This window comes from Jaculus jaculus, chromosome 2, assembly GCF_020740685.1.
Source record: "Jaculus jaculus isolate mJacJac1 chromosome 2, mJacJac1.mat.Y.cur, whole genome shotgun sequence".
Classification (NCBI taxonomy): Eukaryota; Metazoa; Chordata; class Mammalia; order Rodentia; family Dipodidae; genus Jaculus; species Jaculus jaculus.
This window is the reverse complement of record NC_059103.1, coordinates 208,162,229-208,180,522: the sequence shown is the minus strand read 5'-3', so window position 1 is coordinate 208,180,522 and position 18,294 is coordinate 208,162,229. Positions and strand designations below refer to the sequence as shown.

At 46.1% G+C, this 18,294-nt stretch overlaps 1 protein-coding gene across 2 annotated transcripts in view; it reads right to left on the bottom strand.

The window, feature by feature from the left end:
• The window catches only part of Asap1 (ArfGAP with SH3 domain, ankyrin repeat and PH domain 1), a 334,607-nt gene that overhangs the window by 195,021 nt on the left and 121,292 nt on the right, over positions 1–18,294 (bottom strand). The gene's annotated exons all lie outside the window — the stretch shown is intronic.

Genomic DNA, 18,294 nt, shown 5'->3' with positions numbered 1-18,294 from the left:
AACTACTGTGTTTTCTTTGGGTCTTGGTGAAACCACTGGGGAAATCTAAACAATGAATATTTCATGATATAAGAAATTACTCTTAATTTTTAAAAGTGGTAATGTTGTGGTTATTTTTAAATATTTTATTTATTTGAGAGAGGGAAAGAGGCAGAATAAGAGAGAGAGACAATGGGTGCGCCAGGGCTCCCAAAGCACTGCAAATAAATGAATTCCAGATGCACGTGCCACCTTGTGCATCTGGCTTACGTGGGTCCTGGGGAATCAAACTGAGGTTCTTTGGCTTTGCAGGCAAACGCCTTAAAGGCTAAGCCATCCCTCCAGCCCCACCGTGGTTATTTTTAAGAGCTTGACTTTTTGGTGATACACACTGAATTTCTACCAATTTAATGGAACACCTGAGACTTGTTTTGCACCAGTGGGGACAAGCTAGGAAGGGTGGGGGGTACTCATGAAATTAGGGAGGCAGTAAGTTAGTCACTGTTGAAGCTGGGTGCTGAAAACAAAGGTAGGGGGCTCATTACCTCCTCGTGACAGCTATAGGTTTTGGCACCATCTAAGAAAGACTTTCTGATTTAAGTTAGAAAAGCAGGTGTGCAGGCCTGTGCCAAAAACACCAAGTTAATGAAAACAAAAACTCATAGGGGATCAGTGACAGTCAAGGGTCCCCAACCGTCAGAACACATCAGAACTTGAGAGGAGGGTCCTTCCCATGGAACCGTGCTGTATTCCCTCCACACACACCACACGCAGCTCTGAGCCATGTCCAGACTCTCAGTCAATTCCACATGACCTTCCGCAGTTTCCGGTGACTGTCACGCCGCTGGGACAGCTCTCCTAGACTTGGCTTTGCTCATGTCACAGTCTTCAGAGGGCGGCGCTGAAGCAGCAGCACTGGCGCCCCTGGCTGCTTATCAGAAACGCAAATTCTTGGGGCCAGGTATGGTGGCAAGCGCCTTTAATCTCAGCACTTGGAGGCAGATGTAGGAGGATCCCCTGTGAGTTCAAAGCCACCCTAAGACTACACAGTGAATTCCAGGTCAGCCTGAACTGGAGTGAGACCCTACCTCACAAAACCAAGAAAGAAATGATGAGAGAAGGAAGGAAGGAGAGACAGAAAGGAAAGCAAGGAAGGAAGGAGAGAGAGAGAGAGAAAGGAAAGAAGGAAGGAGGAAGGAAGGAAGGACAGACGAACAGACAAATTCTCAATGCTGACTCCGTATGAACACAGTTGCTGGCTTGTGTTGCCTTTCAGCCACGCCCCACAGTACTGGATCTGGCCTTGCTGCTCAATGGAGCGAGATCAAGAGCACCAGAGAAAGGCAGCAGATGCCTGCAGAGGGCTCTCCCACCCACAGCAATGACAGCCAGGGAAGGCAAGGAGCAGAGCAGCAAGCACAGTCACAGTCCTGCTTATGCAAAGTTCACTTGGTGAGCAGCAAGGAACTGCTGGTTTTTAATCTTTCTTCCCTCTGAGTTTCTTAGTAGTTTCTCATGGAAGAACCACAAGTAAAACCAAATGCCCACAGCCTCCCCAATTTAGTTTTGGAGGAGCGCTGGGGGCAGGGAGGTGGGCTGAAGGACTGAGTGGGTAAAAACCACAGCAAGGACATGAGCAAAATATTTTAAGTATATGTGGTAGGATTCCCGCAAATTGTATTCTGTCTTACCCATAGTAACTGTGCAGTGCTTTTTAAAGCATCACTTCCTTCCCCATCTTTACTCTCCTCATTCTCAATAGAGATCATAACATGAATTCTGTTCTCCTTCCCAATCTCCAGCCTTAGAAAGGAAATCATCACTTTGCTTTGCAATAATGGGTCCAGGCAGAGGGGGTGTTTGAAAGTGATACCATCATGCAAACTTACTGTAGGGTCATCAGGAGAGTCACGGACCACTACTAGCCCGGTGGTACTCCTGAATTACAGTTAGATTTCCAAACCAGGGAGCTGCAGCTGGAAATGGGAACACTGCTGGCAGAGCGCATAATCAACCTCTTCCCAGAACAGGGGTTTCAGCCAGACTTTAACTTCTCCGACTAAACTTACAGCTCCAGAAGAGTCAAAGCGTATGAATTTTTACCATAAACAGTGCCTACATTTGGCATAATCTTTAAAAAGCTCATGGCTTTCCACCACGAGCTTGAACTATTTTAACAGTGTTTAGAGGGGAGAATGAATCCTCCAAGGCAAGGACAGCCTGTCTGCAGAAGATGCCACCTTCCCCAGAGACATCATCCCTTGCTCTGCTCTCTCCACTTCAGGACAGCCCTGGAGACTGCTGGCTTCCCTTATTTATATGCATGTCAAAGTGCACTCTGACACTGGCAGGTGGCCAGCAAAGCATTAATTCAGTGTCACAGGAAGTCATCTGAAAGTAAAGCCCTGCACATAGCGATCACTATCAATGAAGGCTGGAGTGGGGCACCTTTGCTTTGGCCAGAAGAGGTAATTTTTCAGAGTCTACAAAGGCCAACATGCTCCCAACTCACATCTACACATCCACTCTACTGACTGGGCAAAAACTATTTTTTTTTAAATTTTAAACTTTACTTATTTATGAGAGACAGAGAGAGGGAGGGAAAGAATGGGCACATTAGGGCCTCTAACCACCACAAACAAACTCCAGATGCATGTGCCACCCTGTGCATCTGGCTTATGTGGGTACTGGGGAATGGAACCTAGGTCCTCGGGCATCACAAGCAAGCAACTTAATCACTGAGCCATTTCTCTAGCCCACACCATCTAAAATAAATAAATAAATAAATTAGATAGATAGATAGATAGATTAGATAGATGGATGGATGGTATGGGAGGCCAAAAATCAAGCAATGCCAATTAAATGAGGTCAGAAGCCAACCTTGGGGTTCTCTCCTTCCCCCTTTTTGGAGACAGGATGTCTCTTACTGTTTTTGTTTCAGGGAAGAGAAGGCAAGACTAGCTGGCTCACAAACTTTTTTTATTTTTTTCCATTTTAGGAATACAGACGCCATGTGTCACTTTGCATCTGGCTTTATGAGGGTGCCTGGGGACCTAAGCCCCAGTCAGAAGACTTGTGAAGCAAATACTTTTAACCACTGAGGCATTTCTCTTGCCCTTTCCAAACTACTTTGTGTGAGGAGGAAGAAGAGGAAGAATGACGTTTAAAGAAGTAAACAGGGCCCAAATATTATATGTTTGGGCATCATTCATACAATCAGGAGGCAGAGACACAGAAATTCCATCTGTGTCAACCACCTTTCTCTACTGAAGCTACCGAACCAACCCTAACACTTGACGTGATGAGTCCCCTCAGACCCACCTTGCTGCCGTTCCCCATCACTCCCAGCACTCCTGGCACTTGTACCAGTGACCTTCAACCCTGACTGCTTCACCCCTCAGGGGCACGGGGTTTCGCCCTTATCTACTGCAGGCTCCATCTGGCCTTGGAGACAGCTCGCTGCCTGTCCCAACCTCCACTCTCCCTTCTCCTTAACTATGGAGTCCTGGTTTCTAGTCGAACATCATGCCACAGGGAACAAGAGACTAGATTTCTCAGCTTTTCTTAAGGGCAGATAATGAGTTTAGCATTAAGTGACTCCATTGGGATAGGTCAATTTGCTTTATTTGTTTGCTATATTTATTTTTTGGAGACAGAATGTCACACTGTAGGCAGACTAACCTGGAAATCACTATGTAGCCTAGTGTGGCCTCCAATTTAGAGCAATCCTGCCTCGGATTTCCAAGTGCCAGGATGATGGGGCCTTTTGGTTTTAGAATCTGCATATTGAACATAACAGCTGAGGAGCTGGAGAGATGGCTTAGTGGTTAAGTGCTTGCCTGTGAAGCCTAAGGACCCCAGTTTGAGGCTCGATTCTCCAGGACCAACGTTAGCCAGAAAAAAATTAAAAATTAAAAAAAATAACAGCTGGGGCTGGAGAGATGGCTTAGTGGTTAAGTCACTTGCCTGCAAAGTCCAAGCACCCAAGTTCTATTCCCCAGTACCTACATAAAGCCAGATGCACTAGGTGGTACACACGTTTGGAGTTCATTTTCAGTGGCTAAGGCCCTGGTATGCCAATTCTCTTTTCTCTCATAAAAAAGAACCGCACCAAAGCAAGTGAGGGTTCACTCACCCATGCCCCACATCACTACAGGCTAACACTAAACATCCAAAACACACTGGTATTCCTTGTCTCAGCTACCACCAGCTGAGCAGGAATGGCTCTTACAGAGAGAAATACATCTCCATACAACCATGCTACACCATCAAAGTCTACAGAACCAATAGAAGAGGGTTGTACTGTGACTCCCTTAGCTTCCTTTGAGTGTCTGTGATTCCACAGTGAGGCACCTCCAAAGGAAGAGTAAGAATCTGACCTAATCTAATTCAGAATGAGCCGATGTCCTCTCCTCATCCAGGCCACATGCATCATCACTGGTGCCTCCACTGGAACTGACCCATGTCCCAACAGGGCACCTCCCCATCTCCTACATTCACCTGGGAGCCAGCTAACTCCCCTGTGAGCCCTGAGGGCTACAGCCCTGTGGCCATCCCATTTTGTGTTGCTGGCACTAAGAACATCTGGAATACAGCAGATATTCAACAAATGGTCACTGAATAAATTAATAAAGTATGAATGAAATGGTGAACTAGCCAGGAGCTTCGACATCATTTGTCAGTCTACACAGACAACTGTGAACCCAGGTTACACTGTGACGGAAGAGGCAGATGGCCAGAGTCGGGGGTGCGTCCTCAAAGACCTAATGAGCGGTACTGACACAGGCAGCAAAACGACCTGAAACAGGGTGAGGGGCACACAGGGGGAGCTCAGGAAGGGCTGGTGAAGAAACGGTTGCCGCACTCAGTCATTTTTACAGAAACGGCTAAAATAAGGAACAGGAAACTCTTTACAAATGAGTGTATAGAAATTGCCCACTGGTTGTTTCTATGACAAGACAAAAAAGGAAAAGTACTTTAATAGTTTGATGGAACTGTGGAGCAGATGGTGTTTTCCTAGTAAGTAGCATGTTCTATGCCATGGGGTTAGAAGGAGATGGGAAGAAATGCCCTCTTACACACCAGGATCTCTACCAGACATTTCCATGAAGACAGCCTTTCATCCGCACGGCAACAGCTGTGTCGGCAGGTGAAACAACCTAGCCGAGGGCAGCAACATGGCAAAATGAAACAGTCACTGCTCCCTTGGTGCCAGCTTTGTGCCCTTTCAGCATGCCACCCCAGCGAATTACCCCAACATCCAGTGAGGGCATATTATCACATGCTTTCTACACATGGGAAAGGACAGGCTCTCTTCCCAAGACATTAAAAAGCGTGTGTGGCAAAGTTTGGGCTCAGCTCACGTTCACGCAAGAAATCTCACCCCATCTCAGAAGTAAGATGCTGCTGGAAACGGCCAGGAGTGTTCAGTGGTGCAGGGGGGTGGGGGGGGGGAGACCAAATGGCTCAAAGCAGAGGGCCAACAGTGTCCCCTAGGCTCATAACCAACTACAACCAACACTGGTCAGGAGAGCTGAGATAGGCAAATGCCACCAATTCTAACACCCAGACAAGGCAGTGAAAGCTAGGTTTCAGCATCATTTGAGGGGAACTGCAAGAAAATAAGCACCACTCCTTAAAGCTTATGATAGCCATTCCTACAATCAGCACCAATGTCAGTCTGCTGGAGGGTTTTACAATGTTCACTTCCTCTGCAGCAACGACTGTGGTTACATGGAGCAAAAACGGCAAGGGCGCTGAGCACCTCAGCGGAGATGCACGGAAGATGGCAGGGAAGCTGTGTGCAGCCAGAAATAGAATGGCACCCTCACATAAGTTACTGTGGCACTGACTCACGTAGCCAGAAGCAGCCTCCAGCTGCTGCTAATTTTAAGACAGCCCTGTCTGTCCTCCTCTAAGAAAATAAGGTTAAAAAGGAAGAGAAGTATGTTGAGAAAAATCCCTGGCATTTCCCTAACAGACTGTTACATCAGTGAGGGAACGTGAGGGAAGCCAGGTCATGAGTGGGTAGCTTCTTGCCTGAGGCCCTAAAAGAGGTCGTGGGTATCTTCCAATGCAGGGCTGTGGGGTACTGAGCAGTCTAGAAATGTTCTGAAACCCTGAGCCTGGGGAGTCAGCACCTGCTCTGCCCATGAAGGAAGGCAGGACACACTCATGCCCACTAGTGGGAGCGTGACTGAGGCACATCTGTTTCGAGGAGTCACTGGAAAGGTGAGATGAGAAGCATGTATAACAGCAAAGGAACGCAAAAGCTAACATTAACAGGAATAGAAAGGGAAGTATAGCTACATCATGCAATATGGTGACATCGCAAAAACCAAGGGTAGACATTTTGTTTTTTATGTGCAAATGAACACTTTAGCTTTATGTGAGTAGCTGGGTAATTAAACCCAGGCTTACTGGCTTTGCAAGCAAGTGCCTTTAACCACTGAGCCATCTCTTCAGTATATGCCCCCTCATTTATTTTATTTTATTTATTTGGTGTTTTGAGATAGGGTCTCACTCTAGCCCAGGATAACCTGGAATTCACTATGTAGTCTCAAGATGGCCTCAAACTCACAGAGATCCTCCTACCTCTGCCTCCCAAGTGCTGGGATTAAATGCATGCATCACCACGTCTGAGCCCCCTCCTTTTTTTTTAAAGGTCAAAGTTTTTACCATGAGGAAAGAGCCATATTACAAGTGATAAAAGTAAGCTTTTGTATAATAGGGTATATAATAATTACTTATAGGTGCTGCATGAAATCTCAACTACTACTATCTAATGCATTCAAGTGTATTCTAACATGCTCGCAGATGAGAGTCAATACCACTAGAATTCTCAAAGTGTTCTCTCTTTTTGAGACAGGACCTCTCAGCTCACCAATTAAGCCAGATTGGCTAATCAGCAAGTTCCAGGGATCCGTCTGTCTCTACATCTGGGACTGCGGGAATACTGCTGCCATATCTAGCATTTTACATGGCTCTTGGGGATCTGAACTCAGGTTCCCATGTTTGCAAAGCAGGCTCTTTACTCACTGAGCTACACCCAGGCTGTCATAATGAAATATAAAATTCATGACTACTTAGTTAAGCTAAGTTCATCTTGTCCTTCAAACCAAAATCTGATGTGGCAGGCAGATACACCACGTCTGTCCTGTACTACCAATAATGTCCTCTCATCAACCTGTAAGGCCCAGAAAACTCAATTTTCTAGGAGATGCAAGGCAAAAACCATCAAAAAATTATCTCCGTCATAATGTCCTACGATAAAATGAAATAATATGTGAAGCAACTAGTACTGCCCATGGCTCCTAAAAGATTGTCACAATACAGAAGCTAAACCTGATTATAACTGATTTGTCTCATTAAGTTAAACATTCTTTAAAAATTAACATTGCAACCAGCCCTGATGGCACAAACCTATAATTCTACTTACTCAGAAAGTCTACAGCCACAACACCCTGAACACACCCAATCTTGTCTAGCTACTCAGATAACTGAAGCAGGAGGATCACAAGTTCAAGGTTAGCCTGGGTTACAGAGTTTGCTTAATAAGGACAGCCTGGGTACTTTAGTGAGACTATCTCAAAATAAAAAGAGGGACAGGGGAGATAGCCCAGCAGCTAAAGGCACTTACTTGCAAAGCTGGCAGGCCCTGGTTCAATTCCCCAGTACCCATGTAAACCCAGATACACAAAATGGCACATGTGTATGGAGTTTATTTGCAGTGACCAGAGCTGTACTATACCTGTACAATCTTGATCTCCCCTCCCTCTCACTCACATACATGCATGCATAAACACGTTTTGGGGGAAGGTAACTGCGGCACAGTTCAGTGGTACAGCACTTGCCCAGCATGCAGAGCTGCACAGATTCAATCCCCAGAGCAGGGGGCTGGGGAGGGACAGAAGAGAGACACTGGTAAACCCTGACTAGAAGAGGAACTATAAACACTACGCAGAGGGTGCTTCTGCTGACCCAGCTCTTAGTCTCTAGAGTATCTTGCTAAGACAGGGGAAGACAGCGAAAGGCAAGGGAGAGTAGCGACTACAACCCTACAGAAGAAAATGTCAGAGAAACATTTTATGAAGTAAGATTGACTAGGTTTGCTGGGACAAAGTACATAAAATTTTAAGGGGCAAAAGCAGATTAATCTGGTTAGAACCAGAAGTCTCTCTGCAGATCAATTTTAACCATTTGTGGTTAGAGAGAGAGAATGCTGTAAGTAACCATGACTCCTTCTGTGTGCTCTATACACATAAATTACAGAGTTAATACAATCTGCTAATTCAGGTACTTTGATACTTGCCTTTTTCTAACAACAGTTCATCACATCCCAAGATGACATTTAACCTTTACTCTACCCATGCCCGCCACCCATGCCCTTCAGGATACACATGGGACACATTTCTTAAGGAACTACCAAAATACAGAAGTGGGAGCAAGGAATCAAAGGAAAAGTAAACATTATGAACCTTTCCAAAAACAATTCCTTTTGTACAGTCAATCCTACAAGTATTTACTGAGTTACTACAGAAAACAATCACATTAGGGATTGTGAAGAATGAAGAGTCCTTGCTTAAGGGAGTTTACAATCCGGTAGGAAAGAAAGGGCACAAATATTAGTAAGTAACAAGGGACAGCATGTGATAACTGCAAAAAGAGAGAGTCAACAATGACGTGTGCTGTAGGAAAATGGCAAGAATTATTTCCAGGCCAGGGCTGCTGAGAGAACTTCAGGAAGGGCGGCGCGGGCGCTGGGGCTTTCTCGCGGCGGGGCGGCAGGACCGGCTCCGCCGAGGGCGCACCGTGCAGTGGTGCCGTGGAGCCAGCTGGGCGGGAAAGACCAAAGCTGCCGGGCAAAGGAGCTGCTCGCGAGGGAGCGGGTGTCTCCGCACCACCCGCTCTTCTTGCGGTCGGGGCAGAACCGGGTCAGGTCTCTGAGTTGGTCGCTACACACTTGGAGGATGAACTTCCCAAAGCCGGAGCAGAACGGTTTTGCCAACTCACTCAAGCACGCGCTATTCCTGACACGCTCACAAGTGTGGGCTGAGAAAGAGGGGCAGAAACTCGATGATTTTAATTTACATACTAGAGAACCAAGAGGGTGCAGACTGTCTTTTTCCACATTTCTAAAAAAAAAAAAAAAAGAAAAAGAAAAAAGAAAAGAAAAGAAAGAAAGAAGAAAAGGGAAAAAGAAAAGTAGGCGAATATTCAACAGCTCAAACCAAAACTAAGTGGGGAAAGGCAGAGTTAAACTGACCTGGCTTTTTTAAGTCACCTCAAGTCCAAGATCTCTACCTGCCAGTTCCGTGTTCTGCTGGAGAACAAAGTGGACAGCACTCTAACGCACTTTCCTGACACTCTGCTTCACTTAAGACCCCGCTTGCTCCTCTCCCTGCGCTCGTGCCCCTCGTTCCAGTCTCCAGCGTGGCGCCCTCTCTTCTGCGCCATCATCACACTCTGCGGACCTCGCTGGCAGACACCGCTCGTTGTGCTGTGCGGCCATCAGGCACCCACGCGGATGCAAAGCACCTAACACCAGGCCAGACAACCTGGGAGCTGATAAACAGTGGGCAGGGCCCCTCCTGCCTGCGGGGCTCTTTGTCTAGTGAGAATGGGGCACAGAACACTTCTCTTACAAGCAACGGCGGAGCAGAACAGAATCTCAGGGGCGTCTGCCTGTCTGCCTGGGCCTGACAAGGCTGCCCCAGTTATCACCCTGTTCCTCTGTGGGACCCAGAACATGTTAGGCCGCTCTCTCTTGCCCTGTCAGCTCTGTTAGGTGCCAAGCAGCCAAACCTCTGAGTTGATCATCAAATGTGAATCCATCTGTCTGTATGGGTCTGGAAGCTTCAAGTCAGCAGTATTAGGCAAGTTTGGGCAGGACGCTCTCAGGTCCTGCAGGAAAGATCATGACTCAGTCCCACTGACCTCAGGCTGGCGCTCTGCCTACCTTTTCCGAGTGTCCAGAAATGTTATGTGCATTTCTTTTTTCTGAAATGCAATGATCCAGTAAGCCTTGAGGGTGAGGAAAAAGTAGGTCTGGGAGAACGGCCCAAAGTGCCGTGGGCTGTCTTGGAAGCAGATAGAGCTTGACTCTCATAACTAACTGGAGAACTGGCGCCACTCAAGAGTAATTTTGTTTAGGAAAACCAAGCTACAATTAACAGGCTTTATGATCTAAGTCTAACTTCTTTATCCTACCAAAGAAACAGAGGGACAGTGAGGTGTACTAGCTCAGGAAAGCATTATGAAGCAAGGATAGAAGCTGACCCCATGTTCAAGAGAATCTGTTAGATAGTGTGGTAACTCCATGCCAACTTAGAAACATACTTCCTAAGAGCAGTTAAAGCATGATGTCTCTGATCCTACAGACAGGTGAGACTATGGGATGTCAGAACTTACAACTTAATCCGTTTTATTCAGATGTGTCTGAGTTCTATAATGAGCAGTCACATGGCCCCTATCTTCACTCATTTTGAGAACAAAAGCATACTCTGGTTTCATCAAGTCATGGCAACAAAATGGGGGCAGTGCAAGAAGCAAGAGGGCCTTAAACCATGTGCTGGGTGCCCTGAGCTCTGCAAAACCAAGCAAAGGTGACTGAACCCTGTAACACAACTTTACCACGAAACGCTGAAAGCCAGGGGCCCCACTGCACACTGGCAGCTCCACTTGTGAGCCTTCCAGAAGTGGAGTGTCCTATCCTAACCCAACACTCTCATTAGCTTTGGAGTCGACTGCCCATGACACGAGGGGCGGGGTGAGGAAACAGCAGTAACAGTAATTAACGAGTGGGCCTTCATTCCTCCCTCTTCTGAAAGGGCAGTAGTGTTTGCATGTAGCGATTATCCGGGACCCAAACTGACAGTCTCTTTTGAACAGGGAGGAGAAATGGGCACATCTAAGAAGCCTACTCTTTGAAGTATCCACACAAACTAAATGCTTCCATATTAGCTTGGATGCCAGCACTGAAGTGACTTCAGACAGCGCACAGCGACGAACGACCAATGCCATGCCAGCCGTACACGGGCAACTACGCCGCCAGCGTCCTTGTTAAGAGAAGGATGTCAGTACCATTTGTCATCCTATGAGCAGAGCAAGAGGTGCTTGTCCTGAAACTTTGTGCTCCATAAACACCAGGAACTTGAAGAACACTGTCCCCAAGAACACTGGATGGCACAGGCTGCAGACAAGAGTTCTTGCTACTTCTTAGAGGAGATTATAGGGTTCCCAGGTGACTATAAAAGAGATCCAACACAAACATTACCCAAATAGTTATCTACAAGGTCAGACAATAGTAGGATGGCTGCTAAATTAAGATACAGCCACATAATACAGTACCGTGTGATTATTAAAAAAGCAGAACTTAGATCCAAAATATACAAATTCAGATACTAAGACTGTAACAGGAGGAGGAATGAAAATGGGGAACAACTGCTAAGGGGTAAGGGCTCCTTGGGTGATTAAAAAAAAAGTGTCAAATTAACTGTGTATCTCTCTGTAAGTCTATCACTGAATTCTGCACTTTGAATGGATAAAGTACAGTAGCGAATGAAGCATCCACAAAGCTCTCTTTAAAATGATACAGTGGGAGACTAGGGAAAACTGAGAGTTGTGAACAGTATTTCACAGGACCCCAGCTTTGCCAAAACAGAACAAAATACCAAGCCGAGGCTCATGATGACCTAGTCCTACCTGCACTTTTGCAGCGGGCAACGCTTACTGTGCAGTTTGAACTCCGTGGTAGCCACTACTGTAGGTTATTTCACTGACATTGCTTGTCTAGCTTCACGAGCACACAGCGTGATACTTCACCAATGGCGGAACACCGTGACTTGCCCAGGTATATACAAGTGCCACACGGCACGGCAGATTTTAAGAAAGGACCATGAGACCAAAGCCTAGGGTCCTACTACTCTGCATGAAATGCAGCGGCCAAGAGTCTTGAACACAAATGAAAATACTGGTGATAACCTTTAAATTATTTTTGTTAAGAAAAAAACATGAATTAATTACTATAATTTTGCCAACTGGAAGAAGTCCACTCTGAGCATACAATACCAAACCCAGTTCTCTCAATGAGAAATATGGTTAATGTTAAGACAAAAGGAAAGCTATACAAAGAAATTAATTAGGTATGGATTAGTTTACGTAAACCACAAACAGCTGGAAGAGACAAGCCTTCCTTAGACTAATTGAGATCCAGGAACTATTGTCCTTAGCCAGATCTGAATCAAATATGACATCTGTGTAATTCATTTCACTGAGACCCTTGCTACTCTCAGAGGTGCCTGAATTCACTTCTGACTAGACACGAGGGGTCTCTTCCTTCCAGTAAGCCCCACGCTGTGGTACTCATTGGGCTCCAACTGTGCATAGCCTAGCCTTGGTCCGTAACTACTCCTATTCCTGCCTCATATCTGGGTGACACATAGCTCCCTGGTCCATGTTAAAAAATGACTTCCATCTTGTTACCATCTTGGTCTCTGGGTGGTTTTAAGGAATGTTCCTCAACTGATTCAGAAGGTATTAAAAACTTGTAATCTGGATCTCCACAACGGCCTAGCTGGAGGAGGTGCCATTAAGGGGAACAGGTCCTAGGGTTCAGCCCTAGGGTGTGGGGTTGGATTTGGAATTCCAATTTGAAGACATGCAAAGTGCTTGAGCTCTTCCAGGAGCCCTGAAGTGTGTGCTGGTGTAAGTTACTTTGAGTGTTTTTTCTCTCTCTCTGCATGGTCCTGTGAAGGCAGATCAGCTTCTTCTGCCATTATGGAACCTCCCCTGGATCTATAAACTTCATTAAATTTCCTTCCTCCTGTAACTGTGCCTGGCTTGGAAGTTCATCGGAGCAACCTGAGGCTCTCGACTACAGTCTCCATCACTCCCCTCAACATGTGGCACTCTGCCTGGGGAGGAGCAGCGGTGGGCTGGAGCCTCCTCGCCAGATACTACGGAGCTTCAGAGTTCTGACTCGCCTCTTTTCCCTTGAGATGTATGGATCTGCACCCTCCAGAGTGATGACATTTAGGGCAAGGATCCTGGGCCTTGGAATTATTCATTCATTTCTGAAGGGATGTTGTACAAGAAGCATGAAGGTCAGATGTAGAAAGAGGCTGGAAGGAGGCAGGCTCTCTACACAACGTGAACAAAGCTCTGCAGAGGGCACTGGTCTCTCCCCTGGAAACAGGTTTCGGGCCCATCACAAACATGGAGCTAACAGTAAACTCTTAACTATTCTCAAATTTTAAAAAGCTAAGAAGCTGGACATGGTGGTGCACGCCTTTAATCCCAGCAATTGGGAGGCAGAGGTAGGAGGAACTCACAGTGAGTTCAAGGCTACCATGACAATGACTACACAGTGAATTCCAGGTCAGCCTGAGCTAGAGAGAAACCCTACCTTGAAAAAACAAAAAATAAATGAATAGCCAGGCATGGTGGTACATGCCTTTAATCCCAGTACTTGGGAGGTAGAGGTAGGAGGATCGCTGTGAGTTCAAGGCCACCTTGAGACTGCACAGTGAATTCCAGGTCAGCCTGAGCCACAGTGAAACTCTACCTCAAAAAAATTAAATAAGTAAATATTTTAAAAGCTCTGAAATAGGAACCAAACAGAGGAATCACTCAAATATTCTTAATTTTTCTAATGAGAACGTTCTGACCACCCATGCTCTGTCGGTCACGTGCTGCGCTCCGGCCCTGGGCCAGCCCCAGCCTCGGCGATGTGTCACATGCTGTCCCTTTCCCTTGGGCCATCCTCACCGCCAGTCTCTGTTCTGTTTGCATGAAGAAAAACCACATGGCTCAGCCAGAGCCAGATTTATTCATCAACTAGAGCAACTGGCTTATTATTCAAAAAATTTTTCTAGTCAACACATCTAGTGGCCCTAAATCACCCTTTCCCACCTGCCTGCCTGCCCGCAAGGGGAAGGATGCATCCTGTTACAGCTAGCATCCTCGCTTTCAGGAGAGATGGGTATAATCTAATTCCTCAATTTGTCAAACAGGACATTTTCATTGCAGCTGGAGCCAGCTGGAAATGAATGTCTCCCACACATCCCCAGTGAAGCATAAAACACAAAAAGCATTTAGCAGAGAAAAATGCACACAGGGAGATTGACTGCTTTATCAAAGTAAACTGAACAGGCAAGAAATCCGAAGTCAGTGCCCTGCCCTGGGGATACTGACCCACACCCCATCCATCTGGTGCCAGTCCCTGTTGCGCCCTGAACCTCACTTTGGCCTGCTCAGAGGACTCTCCACCCTGAGTGTTCTTATCTGTGCTTCAAGCCCAGGTGAGGACGGAACCCATCGCGGCCTATAATCTGCTCCCAGAGCAAGCCAAGCCATCGTCACAGAGCTGACCAGCCTCTGCTACAGTGCAGCCAACTGTATCCCTCATCCTCCTGCAAACACCGTGAGAGCAGAAACCACACTTAACTCATCCTGTCACCCCCTCCTTAGAATCTGGCATGAACCAAGTACACAGTAGGAGATCAAAGAACATCAGAATCAAATTAACCTAAACTTACTTCAACGTGAGGCCTTTCTGAGCATTTGGGGTTTATATGGCCAAATGGAATCGTTCTGTGGTAAGCTTTAGTCTCAGTGTGGCCTCGAGCTCACAGCGCTCCTCCTACATCTGCCTTGTGCCACCACGCCTAGATCTTTTGTGGATTCTTGATCATTTTCTTTGATCACCCTTTCCATTCCATGGTTAAATGTGTCTATGCCTATAAAGTGAAGAACAGGGAGAGGCAGGCTTCTGTCAAGTAATCCATGGTTTATGTTTTTGTTTTCCTAAGGAAATTCTGCCTGTCTTTACATACGATCCTTCTTGAGCCTATAAAAGTACTTGAAATTGAAAGTTATGCGTGCAAAGTCAGGAAGAACACTGAATGCAGCTGTGTGGCTTCTAGCTGTGCTCCTGAAGGTTCAAGCGAATCCAGTTCCACAGCTAGCCTTACCCTTTCTCCTGGGAGATGACATAAAATGCCAAAAATAGGTGCTGGTGACAAAGACCTGGGTTCAAACCTGCCTCTTCAGACAAGTAATGCTCAGTTCTCACTGCTGCTAAATGAGGATGAGATTAATTCCTGTGCAGCCAAACCCAGGGACACAAGGCAACAGCAGAGATGGACGTCCTGGGACCCACCAGGCATGCATACAGTGTCAGTTCATCTCCAGAGCTGTGGGAGTGACGAGGAGACAAACTACTTCGAGGGCAGGAGCAAGGAGGGCCCCATTACCTCAGGACCACACCACAGACCCCATAACGTCACCTTGCTGGAAACGACAAGCCAGAGCAAGAATTCCAGGACAGTGGCCTGCCAAGAAGGAAGAACAATGGCTCCGAGCAGGCCTTCCATCACGTCAACTTGGTCTCTCCTCCCTGGACATCAGGTGCAGAGAACGAACAGCCGTAAAAATAGCCAGCATTCAAAGCCCACAGTAACTGCCAACTCACAGTACTCAACTGCCAGTAAAGCCTGTTTTACAAGTGACTGAATTTAGCTTTAGGAATTAAGCATTCAAACCTGGCAGGTCAGCTCACCAGATATGAGATGCAACCTTGCTCCCTGCCTCTACCAATGGAGGAAGTTACTAATTTCTGAGCCTTAGACTCCCTGTTTATACTAACGTAAGAAGTTACTCAGCCTTATCAAGCTTGTATAAAGGAACTAGGAGCACAGAGAAGACATACCAGTCTCAAGACTGTGGAGCTCTTAACAATATTCAAGGGCTGAGGAGATGGCTCAGTGAGTGGTTAAAGGTACTTGCTTGTAAAACCACTCAGCCCGGCTTCATATCCCCAGTACCCATGTATATCAGATGCACAAAGTGCCACTTGCATCTGGAGTTCATTTGCAATGCAAGAAGCACTGGTGTATCCATGTTTGTACCCTTACCTCAAATAAATAGAAATTTAAAAATTGAGAAAAAAATAATATCCAGCACTAAGTACATAAAACATACACTCTTAGGCTGGGCGTTACGGCACACACTTTTAGGCACTCGGTAGGCACAGGTAGCAGGCCACCCTGAGAGTATACAAGGAACTGGGCTAGAGCGAGACCCTGCCTCAAAAAACCAAAACAAAACAAAACAAAAAGGTGAAAAAAGAAAGAAAACCCACACTCAGACAACATACACCAAACAGAGAAAATGATCAAGAATCCACAAAAGATCTAGGCGTGGTGGCACAAGGCAGATGGAGGAGGAGCGCTGTGAGCTCGAGGCCACACTGAGGCTACATAGCGAACTCCTGGTCAGCCTGGGCTAGAGGGGAGACTCCACCTCAAAACACCACAAAGAAACAAAATATCCACAAAAGCTAACAAATGGAAAACTGAGCCCAGAAGCCAGAGAACCACAGAGAGGACTCTACCTATGTAAAGTCTGTCTGTCTCTCAGAACTACAGAATCCAAACAGTGCTGGAATGTGTGAGACGACAAACAGCTCAGTGGACAACAGATCTGCTCTGTCCTTAAACCCGAGCACAAAAGCCTCTTTTTAAAATTTATTTGTTGTATTTATTTGAGAGAAAGAGAGTTTGTGGGGGGGGGGAGAGAGAATGGGTGCACCAGGGACTTCAGCTGCTGCCAAAACCAACTCCAGATGCAGGCACCACCTTGTGCATCTGGCTTACATGGGTCCTGGGGAATTGAACCTGGGTCCATTGGCTTTGCGGGCAAGTGCCTTACCGCTAAGCCATCTCTCAAACCCAAAAGTCTCTTTCTGAGGCTAGTCTGTTGAGCCCTTCTGATGACACAGCCTGATGTGGTTCTGCTCCTCAGGAGACCTACCCTACTGCATTTGCGAGAAGCTTTCCACCCAGGACACTGCAGGCTTGGCCCCAGTGCATCCATGCCCAGCAACGCTGGCATGAATACAATGGAAACTCTTCTCCTAGCTGAGAAAGGAACCTAATTTCGCTCAAACTCATCCATATCACCTACACTATTTGGAAAGTCTACCCAATAGCCATTCTTATGCTAGCTCTAGAGTTACATAACTGTAGTTTACATTATCATTATTTGTAGGTTGCCAAATAAAAAAAATAATGCTCAGAATCAATCTTTTTACTTCAACACTTAGAAAAGTGTCCTAAATCCAAATTCCAAATGGAGTTCCACATCAACAGGTACACTTCTAGAAATACTCCACAACACAAAGGAAGTCCAATTTTTATGAAAACCTCTAGCATTGGGCTGGGCAGCTGGCTCAGAAAGTGAAGTGCTTGGGGCCAGAGTATGCTGGAGCAACAGAACACGTGAACAAGAGACAAAGATTAGCAAATATTGCTTCAAGATGACATCTGACCCTGCAAAGGAAGATGGGCCAGCACTCATCAGCTACAGGAGAGGCGGGGACACTTGAGAATCAAGCACCCCACATTTCTTCAAGTAGAGGAGCAGAAAGTTCTAGGCATAGCTGTGAGGAACAATGGCCATAATCCCACAAGCCATGGGAAGTCAGAGGCCCACTCAAAAAGGGGTTTGCTTTCATTTCCAGGTAACAAAATTTGAGCCCATCAGGGATATTTCTTAGGTAAAGGAGAAAGTACGTGAAGAAATGTCACCATGGGATGTTTCATGCATTACTGACATCTTCTGCCAGCCTCCCGTAAGTCTAACCTGCATTCCACTCAAATTCAGGAGACAATGCACACCATGATTTAAAAGTAAAGAATTTAAATCATGGTACACTAGTCACCAAATCTGAAAAGAACTTTGTACCATGAAGCAACGAGTTATCTCGATACTTAGTCTACAACTCCTCGCAACCACTCTTGAGGACTAAAAAAATTAGCTGCAGCCGGGCGTGGTACGCAAGCCTTTAATGCCAGCACTCTGAAGGCAGAGGTAGGAGGAATGCCGTGAGTTCAAGGCCACCCTGAGACTACATAGTGAACTTCAGGTCAGCCTGGGTGAGAGTGAGACACTACCTCGAAAAACCTTAAAAAAAAAAAACAAAAACTTCAGCTGCAACATAGGACCAAAGTAAACTTTTATTTAACAATTCAGAGGAAATACAAAACAAGATGAATGAAAAGACCTATTATATGTCAAGTGTGTGGTGATTTCCTGTTTCTTTCATGCTGCTGGAATCCATAGACCATGTTACAGAGTACTTTTTATATTACAACATCAACAAAACTCTTTTCACACTCTGGAAAAATTGGGCACCTCACTCAAATACCAACAGCTCTCCAATTAATAATACCAAAGAGCAACGGAATTAAGAGCCATCACCTCACTAACAAAGTATCTTTGTCATAAATAAGCCTCCCTTCACATTACCCAAAT